Source organism: Numida meleagris, chromosome 2 (assembly GCF_002078875.1).
Source record: "Numida meleagris isolate 19003 breed g44 Domestic line chromosome 2, NumMel1.0, whole genome shotgun sequence".
Taxonomy (NCBI): Eukaryota; Metazoa; Chordata; class Aves; order Galliformes; family Numididae; genus Numida; species Numida meleagris.
In genome coordinates this window covers 130,286,015-130,299,792 of record NC_034410.1, presented here as the reverse complement: position 1 = coordinate 130,299,792, position 13,778 = coordinate 130,286,015, and positions in this window count along the sequence as shown.

Here is a 13,778-nt window from a genome sequence, read left to right as displayed (position 1 = left end):
ACGTAGCATTACTGCAATTTTAAAGTCAGAAATTTCTCCTAAAATAGGAAATCATGTATGGAAAATGTTCCGAGTTTCAGGCAGAAAAGTGGAAAACCAAAAAACTGCAGTATAATACATGCCAAGCAATAAGCAGCCCTTAAAACAATGGTTAAAGGCATTATAATATTCACCAAAATTAATTTTTCAAGTTATGTGGGTTTATGAATGTAGAAAAGGGGAAACAGAAGATACTGGTGCTACAGAATCTAGAGTATAATCTCCCAGAAGTCTGTGATGAAAACAGCAGTTTCTTGTGAAACCCACGTTGTACTTGGGCTTATGCGCCATGTAAGAAATGCAGACAGTACCCATGAGTGTCTTAATAAATGTCAGAGAAATTACAGACCTGCAGCTTCTATTATTTCACAGCAATCTCAGTCCCAGTCTTCGTATTCTTTAACAATGCTGTCATTATCTCAAAGGAGACACCAAATTCATTTCAATCCCTGAAATGTCTCCCTGTGATTTCCAAGAAAGCTGGACATAGTTTCATACAAATTATATTTCTCTTGTACACTGCTGTGCATTTTATGCCCAAGTTAAATATCAAAACCCCTAACAGACACCAGAATTCCTAGAAACCACTTTTTGCTCTGACTTGATTCCTGAAAAGCAATCCTGAATAGAAGCAAGCAAATCTAATGAAATAGTTTTTGGCAAATTTTGCCCATTAATAAAAGATAATAAATGTTTAACTGAAGTAGAACAAGTATGCTCTATGAAAACTGAAGCTTGGAAAACCAGCTGGGAAGCTAGATACTGAAAGGTCTGCTACAGAAACAGCACCAGAAAAAGGAAATCTATATCAAATGGGAAAGAGCAAACATCCTGTTAATATCCACAATTAACGTGGACAGGTCTAAAAAGTTGCTATATCATAAAAACTGCTGATTTATCTGCAAACTTTTCTTGGACGAACACAGGGGACAAAACGTGCAAGCCAGATATGTTTTAACAGAAGTGTCAGCAAGACATAGGGCTAACTCCCTAGGGCCTTAGCAGAGCAGTCTCCCCCCATTAGCAAGATGTGATGCAGCACATGCACTTCAGGAATGGCCATACATTCGCACAGCCTCCCCCATTCTGCCTGCTGCCATGTTTGGCAGCTAGACAAACCAGAAGGTGCTGGCAGAAGCAGGAAAGTTCAAGAGGAAACCACAGCCTCTCCAAAGAGCAGAGATAGCAGCCCCAGGAAACAAGTGCATAGGCACAGGGCACCCAGAGCAGTAAATACATGGTATACAGCACACACCCATCCAGCAGATGCAAACCTCCCACGTATCAATGTGATTAGAAATATTATGTAAATATATTATTGCTGTAGTCATGCTGTGCTTCCTGACAAATTTCCTTAAGGTTTGGTGCATATGTTGAGAAGACTTCCCCTCACCACACCCAGGAACATATAGAACTATCTTGGGAACACACTGCCCCAAGCAACAGTTCTTTTCAATATTCATGTGTGAGAATATGTTGGAGTTTTCACTATTCTCTGGATTTGTTCCCAGAATAATTTCAGGAAATTTCCAGGCCTTTCTGCATAATTAAGCTTTTCTAAAACGCCCTTTGGGAATATACTTTAGAAGCAGAGGGATCACAAACACTGGACCCCAGCACGAAACAGATTGTTAGCAAAGTCAGCAATTAAACACACACTTGTGCTTCCCTAGAACTTTTCTTTTTTGTTAGAAAGCGATGAGTGAATGGGTGAAAAACTAACACCACTCGTTTTGGTCTTCTGAATAGTCCTCGTTCCTTCTGTCGCATCTAACTATATTTGTCTGGTATCTCTATCTTGCTTACATTCATGATGTTTGCCAAGTTTGTTCTAGCAACACAATGGTCTGCCTTACTTAATTAATTAACTAGTATTCACAGCACCTTCTTTCTGATGCACAAACAGAAATATGCTTCCTAAAACAGTATTTTGGCCTTTTTTAAAGGAGCAGCCATCAGGGATTTAGTGAGCAAATGGGCTATTCCAAAAAATAAGGTGACAAAAGAGAGAAGCCAGTGTTGAACATCGACACCTACTAATTCAATTTCCGTTAGGAATTGTACCAGTTCTGTTTTGCTTGACATTACAAAAGATAGATGGGTGTGAATTATATTCTACCAGAGCTGAATACAGACATATGTTAAAAAGCAGTACCACTGCAATCTGTTTTCTCAGGTCCTGCCCTCTCAATCAGGTTTTCTTCTTATCTCACATATACTTCTAATCAAAACTTTTCAACACTGAAAAGGGTGAAATATATTTAAGAATCTAGGACCGGTTCCCCAGTATTGGCCAGTCTGTTTTCCCGTGAATGTTTCTAAAAGGCTGTAACACAAATTGATTTTTAGAAGTATTTAACGTAAAAAAGTACTTATTTACTGCACTGAACTTATTCACCGACTGCAGTAATTTTATATTGATAGCTGCATAACTATGGATCAAAATTGACTTAGAATATTTTTTATATAGAAGTTTAAATATTAATGGAAGAGAATGTTTGCAAGTGCAATTACATTCAAGCAAATGTTTCTAAGACAAAACATTGATGTATAGTTAAATAGCTTGGCTGCTTAGGGAGGCAATATTTCAACAATTATTTAACATACTGTTATCTCAGCACAAAAAAAAAGCCCATACTCCCTTCATGCAAAACATTTCTTAAGTCTCCAGTGTATATAAAACATACAGCAGCATTTTTTGCTCATTAAAGATCACACGAGATTGATGTCTATTTTTGAAGTTAAAGACAGTTAACTCTACTAAGACTTCTAGGTAGGTTTCTGGTCTACCTAAGAACTCCATAAAAAGTTATCCTTTGGTGAAAATGCACATATAATGGGAAAAACTGCACACATAGTACATAACAATTATGTCATACGGATTATTTTTTGCAAATTTTATTCACGATTTCATTCTAAATAAGTACTTTTAATAAACTGTTATTATTTTAGGATACAATCATGTAGTTTGATTCGATATTAGAAGGGATAAAGCATTAATAAACATGCATTTTTAGCCGTTTTGTAAATGAATATTGAATAGAATACTGCCACCTTTTGGCTATGATCTGGATTTAAAATATGACTTCTTTGTAAAACTTCTAAAAACATTTGACATAACGATTATTCTAAAGCATTCAGTATGTCAACAGGCTAATGTTATGCTCATCATTAGCATATTGTTGATGTAAGCATGAAAAGTCTTATTCTTAACTGCACCGTATTATCCCATTATTTCTCGATAATGAGCAAGCACTTTCACAAGAGCTTTTGTCTTTAACAGAAAAGAAGCAGGCATAGTTTTGACATCAAACTAATGGAACTACTACTTTATAGTCATGGCAGTTCCCTTCTGCTTAGAGTAATAGGACAATGCCTTCACGTAACTCTAAGAGCTTTGTAGATACTGATTGACCGACTCTCAGGAAATTCTTACTGGAGAATTCTTGAGTATAATATTAAACGCATAAGCATTTAAAAACAGAGGTGGAAGATGCGTAAGCCTTTCAGCAGCTTCCAAAAGAAAGGCTCTAAGGTTTCTTACTGTGAGCAAATGATGCCACTAGAAAAGGCAGTGCAGAAGAATATGGGGCCTGGGATTTGGGGATAATCCCTAGCAAGTGCTCCAAGTCATTGCAGAGAGATTCTCCCAACTGTGAGCTAATCAGGTTTCAATTTAATTCATTTATGTTGAATAAATTAAAAAAGAGAATTTGATCCATCTTTTGGGACGAGTTTCTTGATTAGAAAGTTTAGGAAAACAATCACTCCCCTTTTTGTTTCAGTATTTGTTTTACTAATTGGTGTAACTGGCTATAAAGCTATGTGGAAGGGCTGTTGCCTAACTAAAGAGTATTTTAATTAAATCAAACCCTGCAAGCCTACAGCAAGCTTACCGCGAACTCAGCTACCTAAACTCTGTTTGCGCATTGCCAGAAAATAACAAAAAGTAACTTGATGAAAAATACAAAGAAAACCCTAAATTCCTCAAACTTCAAAGAAGAAGGGTTGTTACACAACTCCCTACAGAGTGCCAGTGCTGCAGCTAAGTGGAATGTTTTTCAATAATAAGCATTTTCATACAATTATGCTTTAAAAAACACGTTAAAAAGCAATAACCACAAATCCTTTTGCTACTGCAAAGGCAAAGTTCACATATCAGCCTTTTGTCTTAGCATTCCAAATAGTTTATATAAGTACGATATAGTTTATTGAAGTTTTTAAGCAGGGGGAATTGGCTAGACTGGAAACTTACATTTCCATCTACAAGTATAACCATTTGAAATGCATACTGTGAATGACATTTTGGAATTGCAAGCCATCATTCGCATTTACAGAAGATCAGATGGCAGAATACACAATTCATACCCTTTGAACTAAAAGTACATTAGGTTTCCTTCTTAAACAAATCCTATTTAAAACATCTTCATTGTTCTGAGTATTGGCGATTGGCACGTGGAGATGTTTGTTTTTTAATACAAAGGGACCATCCTATTTTTCTTAAACTGTGCGGTCTTCGCTGTGCTGGCTCTGTTTTCTCTATTTACACAGAAAATGATTTCTTCATAATTAAGCAAATACATAAACAATTCCAGCTTAGATACTTTTTTCCATCTGCCCTATCCAAAACCATAAAAAAAAAAATCTGAAATCAACAACTAGTAGTATTTTCAAGCTACTTATTTTAGAAACAACATTTTAAGCAGCTGAATTATTTAACTTTGACAAATAGCCTTCACTAACCTTTACAAATTTGCCTCTGGGGTTAAAATGACAAATGACTCTCACAAGGGGACTTATTAAGCTCCTAGAATATTGCTCCAACATGGCCCTTCAGGAAATACTATTTCAAATTATATCAGCACTTCCATTTTTCAGGGGCTAACAGCTCAGCTTAGAAAAAAATGAAAATAATAAGCCCCCACCCCTTCCTTGTGGGCTTAAAGGTAATGTAACGTCACAAACAAAGGTTGTTTTCACAACTTAAAACATAGGAGTCTCACAGTTTCATAACCATCCTATGTCTGTATGCATCTTGTGCTGCCTGAATTTCTCAAATGCAATATTATAAAAGTAACTGATATGTTTTCAGTATTTTGGGAGCGGAAAGGAAAAATAGACTTATTTCCTTGGACATCTCAAGGTAATTAAACACAGTGTGGGAAATGTTATGCTGTTGCAGACAATAACATTATCCATTAGGTTAATTCTCTGGTCAAAATCTCGTATCTGTTTCTGATCCTCTAAAATCCAGTGAAATCAACAGATTCATTCCACCACTTTCAACAGCTTTTGCATCAAACTCCCTAAGATTGTATCATGTCACAGAGACTTTTCTACAAGACTTCCATACATTCAGATGTAGCAGCCTTGTTAGGACAAGATAGAATTATTATTGCAATCAAAGACATCGTATTCCATTGACTGAAAAGCTAACACAAGTTGCGTAGATCAGTAACATATTAGGTATAGAACAGTGAGAAAGGAAAGGCAGCTCTCCCTTCTCCGTGCTTTCTGAAGCTGCATTTAGAATGGAGATTCTGAGCCAGTTTGTACTGCTGGAGGCACTTACAACATTGTAGGCAGCAGCTAATCTCCCTTTATTTTCAAAGGAGAGAGAAGTCCACAACCACAGGGTGATTTCAATAACCCGAGAGTCCTCCTTCCACTGCTCGTTCCTGTTACAAAGCATCCAACTGGGTCTTCACTTCCTACAGCATCTGCTAAAATGCCAAAATGGTGTTTTTGGTAGATTAGCTTGTTAATAAAACGTATCTTGACCTCATCTAATCCTTTAATAATAACAACAGTTTATCTGGTTGCATCTTCACTTTTCTATCCACTTCTAATTTTTTTGTTATAAAGTCTTCCAAAGTGTTCTTGAAACTAAATTCAAAATGCCAAGAACAGCAGCACAACTGACTCACAGTAAGAAAAGAAGAGCTGGGAAATGTGAGAATGCTTGGCTCTCAAAACATCTTAGTAAAGAGCTGGGAACTAATTTACAAAGGCTATTAATAAAGAAAAAAAGAAGGAAAATTCTTTGCCTGCTTGCTACCATCCATATATCCCACAACCTTTAGGAACGACCTCCTACCTACGTGTGCTCTGCTTCCCATGCTCTGAGTGCATCTCCCTCAGGAAGGCAGCAGTCTCTCCTGCACTGTATCTCAGCACCTCTGCAGCTGTATCCAGGCTGCTCCACAAGCTCTGCGGTCCCAGCCTCTCCAACAGCCAGACCCTGCCCATACACCTGGAGTTCCTAGCCAACAGAAGGCAGTGCACTTAGTTCTTGTTCTAGTATGAAGGAAAGAGATGAGGTGCACAAGGAGTGCAGGGCTCTTCATAACCGTGAAGAATTGGTCTCCTTTTCTGTCTGTGAACTGTTTTCTGTGTTTTTTTCTGCCTTACCTGTCTGTAACAATTCATGTCTGGTTATGTGATTTGTTGGAGGGACTGCTGTATTTTGTTTCCCACCCATTTTTAGCCTGGTTTGGATCTGCTGTCCCTGTTCCATTTCTGCACTCCACTAAAGTTGTCCTTAGCTTATTTCTTTGAGCAGTCTTTGCATAATTTATTATCTCCATATGATCTTCTAGTAATAGTCTTACACAACTTTATCTCATGTATCAATCATCCATCCTACATATTGTCCCATAATTATCACAATGAATGTAGGCTACTGCAGCTGTGGAGGAACAATGCCTTCAAAGACAGCTCTTGAACAAAAGAAAAGGAATGAACATCTTCACCACAACCCCCCGCCCCGTGAGAAACTCTGCCTTTCCACTGTCTTAGACTCATTACCGACTGGAGGCCCCTACAACAATTAAGTACTGCTAGAGACCAGACTGAGGTCAGATCTTTCCCTCTTTCCTAGCTTCTGCTACCAGTCTATTGTGTTAGCTCTGAGTAAGTCTTTATCATCACCCTGCTTCAATTTTCCTCCTCATCAACTGTGCCGACAATGTTACCCCTCCTGGAGAAGCTGATTTGAGATGAGTACAGGGAGAACTTTAAGGCTGGACTGTTTTTGTCACAGTCAGCATGGTGACTCAGCCCACTTCTCATGGACAGAAAATGAGAGCAGCCAGCTTCATTTTGTATTTTCAGGCATCTTTGGTGCATTACCATTGTAAGCAAAAAAAAAGTTAACAACAAAAAAACATTTACTGAGCAGCTGATAATTGAGTCTCCACCTGTGTTCAAAACTGAACTTTTAAACTCTCAGAGGACTGCTACTTCTCAGCAGCTACTGGTAAACTGGGTCTGCAGAATGGCACCTACCAAATCCTCCAGTTAATAAACAGACAAAACCCTCCATCTGGAGGCTGATCACGCATCGTGTTACTGTACATTAACTGCTTAGATTGGGAAAACGAGAGGTGAGGCACCTCAGAGAAGGGTTCCCCAAAAAGATAAGGCTTTGGAAAGAAGAAAGGCGTGTTAAAAGGTGGTGGTGAAAATCCTAGCTGAAGTAGAGATCCTGGAAGTAGGGAAAGATTCTGGGGATCAAGGTTAATGTGTGGAAACAACTGCCAAGGGTGCTCAGGGACCTTGTTTCATAACACCCGAGGCTGGTAACAGCAAGGAGCAGCACAGTGCAACCCAATACGATGTGTCCCCAGTGTTCCCAGGCCAGCAGTGACTTCCTTGCTGCAAAGGGAAGCTTGTTGGCTCCCAAATGCACACAAAGACACTGCAGGCTGCCAGTCACTCTGCCTTGCCCATACAAATTACAAGTTCATGTTCAGCCTGTAGTTGAGTCTCATCCTTTCTGAATATACACTGCCTGTTTGACACAAATGTACAAGTTCATAGCTGTACCACACTAATCTGAATACAGCTTTCTGGTAGGATTCACCATGGTGATTGTGATCAAGTACCAGTCTGTAGCTATAGCTATGCTGCTCCTGAGTACAGCTAAACTGAAGGCATCCAAAGCTGAAGCGTCCTGCCTGGGTTTATGCAGCAAATTCTCAGGATGTGTCCAGCCTACTCCCATAGCAAAGAGGTCTGGCACAACCTGAAAGTATTCGCTGCCACCCCTTCCTGAGATGCTCACTCCTGTGACCCCAATGAAAGCAGGCACCATGAGTGTTGCCTGCTTAAATTCTGTCCAGTAAGGGCAAGAGGAAAGAAAGTGAGCTCCACCTTAGCGGGGTTAGCCTATCCCCAGTTAACAGGGCAGGCTGACAGTGGGGTGATTAACGACCAATCCTGGGAAATGACAGAGGATTTCTTCAAAAAGTAGCAGGTAAACATGTAGCTGACAGGGAATCATCTCTTGAAAGAATGCACCTGTTTTTAATGCTTTATAACTCTTCTCAGTGCCCCAAACCAACGTCCAGACCATTTCCTCATCGTAACATTTATAGTTTAGGTTGAGAAATATTCTCAACTTATCTGCCACACTTGCCCTGTCCACGTGCACAGTAAACAACTTCAAGTCCCTGGGCTCCTTGAATTTCGTCTTGCTGCAAGAGAATGATACCCCATCTTTCTCAGAGGAAAAATGTGCTATTTGGTAGCCCAGTGGGTGGTTTTATGAAAAAAATTGTAGGTGGTGAAGTGAGAAGTGGAGGAGCTACAGCTCCTTTCCACTCAGTTCTGACTTTGAACTGTTTTTTCTGATGTATTTAATTTCTGGCTGGGCCTGCTACTACTGATAGTAGTGGTATAGCAATGGATTTTAAATCTAAAAAAGATGGAATATACATCAAGCATCTTCCCCAGTCCCACGATTTTCCCCTTAAGCTTGCTTGACCACTAATTTACTGTGAGTTGATCTATTTGTGCTCTAGTTAGCAGGACTTTTAACAAAGTTGTTCACATTGAGCTTTAGACCTCTCAATCAGAACTTATTGGCTCCTAATGAACATACAAGATAAGCAGGGTAAGCACAGCATTTATATCACTACTGCTTCTATTCAGTTATTTTAAAATTCTGTATTTAAGAGTCAAAAGTAGGGCTGTGAGTGTTACTCATTTGCAGCTCTTATTATAGCAATATGGCACCTACAACATGCCACAATTACTGGAAAGGAAGATGAGCAGTTCCATCACAATCTCACTAAACTAGTGCAGTAACTAAAGAAAACCAGTACAGTAACTAAAAAAAGCAGGAACAAAGTATTTGCACTATTCTAAAACAAGAAAATGCAACAGAAATGAATTCCTCACAAGTTGGTAAACTTCTCTACAGGTACTACCTCTGACATACATGAATGTGATTTTACCTTTTATTTTTTTTAAATTGGAAAAAAAAGAAATCTAGTAAATCTTCCTTTTCAACGAATGTACGTAGTTGCTACATAATGCTTGAAGTCTGCAGCCTCTACGCTGAAGTCCTTGGGAAAATTAAGCACCCTCTCCATAAAGAAGCTTTTAAAAACACTTTAAAATACTAGGAACACCTTAAGATAAAATCGCTTCAAGTCTTGATTGCTTTAAAGCTACATTGAGAAAATATATCTGAGAGCATACAACAGCGGTCACTAAACTCCTGGCTGAAACAAGGTTTATACCAAATTCAGATATTTTTCAACTTAAGAAGCCTGGTGATATAAATATTTGCAGCACCTTCAACTCAGATTTTCATGTACTGTCATTCTGCAATTGCTTCGTTTTTCTTACCTGAATCTAAAATTGAAACAACCATCAAGGATAGCAAAACAAAACAAAAAAACTCTTTCCTGTCTGTCAGCATGAAGAGTTGGGGAGCTTTTCTATACTAACCTATTATCCTTTCCCCAACAATTCCAGAAGATAAAATGTTTCAAAATAATTGCCTACTGGAATTTATTCTCCCCCTTGCCATAAAAAAAGAGGAATAAATCTTCCTAATGAAGTTTAACCTACTTAACAACAGATTTATTAATTTACATATGATATTGACTTACAATGTTATACTGCTATTTTGAAAAATAACTTAAGTACATGCGTATTTTGAAAAGCTTCATTTGTTCCTCTGATCCTGAGTTGGAGTATTCTCGAACTTTGTTTTTTCTCCAAATCTGCCTGCTAACAGCTTGGGACAGGAAAACAAAACCGGTTTCTTTCAGGCTCATCCATCATCACCAATAATAAAGATTTGAGACTGAATTACGCCCTTCCTCACTTATTCCAGAAAGCTGGGATAAAAAGCTTTACTTACAATTTCCTTTGTCTTGTTTTGTATATTTAAAGCATTCTATGTCATACTTACAGAGCCAAATTCATTTATTCCTAAGCAATCCAACTAAGCTCACTGGTCTTCTGTAAATCCCTGTTCTAGTTCTGCCTTCAAACAGGCCTTTCGAATGTCTTGAAAGCAGAGAATTGGACAAAGCAGAAACAGCTAAATTCGTTACTTTCAAATTAAATTATACTTTCTCTTGCCTTTTCTCACTAGCTTGGAAGACAAAATCAAAATCGTAGCAAAAGATTGGAGAGACAGAGACTACTTGCAGATGACACCAAGCTGTGTGGTGCTGTTGACACACCTGAGGGACAGGATGCAATTCAGAGAGACCCAGAGAGGCGCAGGCAGCGGGCCCAGGAGAACCTCATGAGTGCTCAGGAGCTGCCTTGGGCTGAGCGACCAGGCAATGGTAGAGTTCTTGATTCTTGGTGAAGTTTGGAGGGGGGATCAACAAAACTGCTACCTTGAACTTCCAGAGGGCAGACTCTGAATTGTCCAGGACACTGGTAGGGAGAGTCCCTTGGGATTCAGTCCTGGACAGTAAAGGGGTCCAGGAAGGCTGGTTCCTTGAGAAGGAAGTCTTCAAGGAACAGTAGGCTGTCCCCCCATACTGTAAGATAAGCTGGTGGAATAGAAGACTGGCGTGGATGAACAGGGAACTTTTTCTGAGACTCCAGGAGAAAAAGAGAATCTACCTTCTGTGGAAGAAGGGAAGAGCAACTCAGGGAGAGTTGTTAGGATATGCAGGGAGAAAATTAGAAAGGCAAAAGCCAAGCTTAAACTCAACTTGGCCACTGTAGTAAAAGAGAACAAAAAACTGTTTTACAATTATATTAACAGTAAAAGGAGGGCTAAGGAGAATCTCCAGCCTTCACTGGATGCAGAAGGGAACTGACCACTGAGGATAACAAAAAGGCTGAGGTTCTCAATGCCTTCTTTACATCTGTCTTTAAAAGTCAGATCAATTATCATCAGGGTAATCTACTCCCTGACTTGGAAGTCTTGCATGGGGAGCAGAATAAACATCCCACAATTCAGGAGAAATAGAGAAGGTTTCTTGAACACAAAGAGACAGACCTTACTGCTCTCTACAACTTCTTGAAAGGAGGTTGTGTCAAAGTGGAGGTCGGCCTCTTCTTCTGCGTAACTAGCGAAAGGACTAGATGGAATGGCCTCAAGTTGGGGAGGTTCAGGTTGGATATCAGGAAAAATTTCTTCTCCAAAAGAAATGGGCTGCAGAAGCAGGTGGCTGAGTCATCGTCCCTGGAGGTGTTCAAGAAGTGTTTAGATGTGGCACTAAGGGAAATGGTTTAGTGGGGAAATACTGGTGGTAGGACAGGTTGCCCAGAGAGGTGGTGGATGCCCCATCCTTGGAGACTTTCAAGGTCAGGCTGGACCAGACTCATAGCAACCTGATCTAGCTGTAGGTGTTCCTGTTCATTGCAGGGGAGTTGGACTAGATGACCTTTAAAGGTCCCCATTCTATGACTATGAAGTGAATTCTTGTACATGTCCCATTCTTGACTTCAGGAATATTTTTGTTTTACTAAGTATAAAAAAAAAAGTAATGGAATGCAGATATTTAAATTTTTTTTTTTTTAATATTGAAAAAAGGCATGCATTACCAAATTGTAGGTACCTAAGTGAAAAAAATGAACAAGTTACATAAGATTTGAATCACATAAACTATCATTTGTTTCAAAGGATGTGCAAAAGGTTAAATATCCTCTTGATAATACAAGAGGAAAAAATATTTTACTATGATTATTTAATTCTAGCAACCTGAAGAATGTTGGATTTCTCTTATTGTTTCCACAACAGTGAAATGACAACCAATTATGTAATTGGTATCCTTTAGACTAAAATTGTTCACTAATTAAGAACTATGGAATCATAGCCAGAGCAAGAGAAACACTTCTTAATTTTCTTAAGATATTTTCCTAGGTAATCCTAGCCAAATGGCTTTTATTTCATCAAGAAAAACAGAGATTTTAAGCACACTGGTAAATATCTTAAGTACAGTAAAATGAGTTTCCAGAAAGGAAGTGGTCCACAAGGTTAAAGCACTTTGGCTTCAAGTCTGGTCTATGTCAAATATGAAAGCTTGCCCAGTGGTTACTAACACCTCATACTAATTCCCAGTCAGGTGTTAGTACAAGAGCTCAAAACAAATCCAAATTTCCAGTTATGCAGTTAAAACTGGCTAAAACTGCTTTGCCATGAAAGTGTATTTTAGAATAATTTTCATCAAGGGCGATGTAGCTATTTCAGTAAATGATATTTATTGCTTAAGAAGGTAGATGGCTTTTTCTTTTCTTAGAGCAATACTCCTCACCATAGTATATCTCAATTTAGGAATTCATAACAGATAAACAGCTGTCCTGACAGCTTCTCTCGGAACAGCATCGTCAGAACTGTCTCCTAAAATGCCATCCCCAGCCAGTTCTTCACACCTTTTCACTCATTACTGTACTTACTTCTTGCAGATAGTCATCCATAAAATAGAAAGAAGCACTGCACTGCGCCTTGGATGCTTTAGCATTTTGTATGGCTATGGGCCCTCCATCTGTACCATCATAGCCTGTTTTCCACTGGCAGTTCTGCGGCCTTCTACCTAAGCTACTATGGCAGTATTATTCTCTAGCTGTTCTAACACTGTTGTTCACTGTTCTTCTTGTATTCTGACTTTGTCTCTCTAGCAAGACAGGAAGCACATCACTAACAGTGACAGAATGGCTTAGTAAGTGCTATTAGCTCCTTATTTCCAATTTCTCAAATACTTTTAAAATAAACCAACTCTAAAACTACTCTGTAATACAACTATATTAACTCACTATTCAACAGTAACAGCATCTGCAGCTGCCATAGATACAGTCTGTAGTTATGATTCACTAAGCAAACTGGCTATGCCTCTTCTCAGGGATGGGAAAGGCCTTATGTTCTTGTGACAAATACTAGAGTCATGCATAATATGAAAGGATGACACGACTCATTAGAATGAGCTCAACTCTATGCCCTGATAAAAGTCAGAGAACACTCTCAAGCACTACCTTCATGTATCTGTTAAGCACCATTTGTGTAAGTTAACTCATGCAGCTTATCCCAAGTTCTTGATGAGACCGAACTTTAAAGCAGAATGCTATTAACAAAAATGTATTCATAGTTAGATGTCTTTTTCTTTCTTTGACCTGCTGATAGTAATGTGTAGATGTTTTCCATGTATTGTCAGAAACAATCTGACATTTAAAAACAAACAACAAACCAAAAAAAAAAAACCTCTATATAAAAGGAAATGCTGTAAAAAATGTAGTGCAACTGAAACCAACTGTATTATTAATGTATAGTAACTGAGAAGGTAGTGACATTTCCCTCCTTCAAGCAAAAACGCAAGCCTTCAAGGTGTTCAAAGGCACTTCACCTCAGTTTGAGAAAGTCCTTATTTACTATTAGATTTTGCAGGCTGCTTACCCAGTGATTGATTTTTCTGTTCAACTCGTTTTAAAAAAGAAAACTAAAAAATGTGGATTAATGTTAGTCACCAGCCATAGTAAAAAAG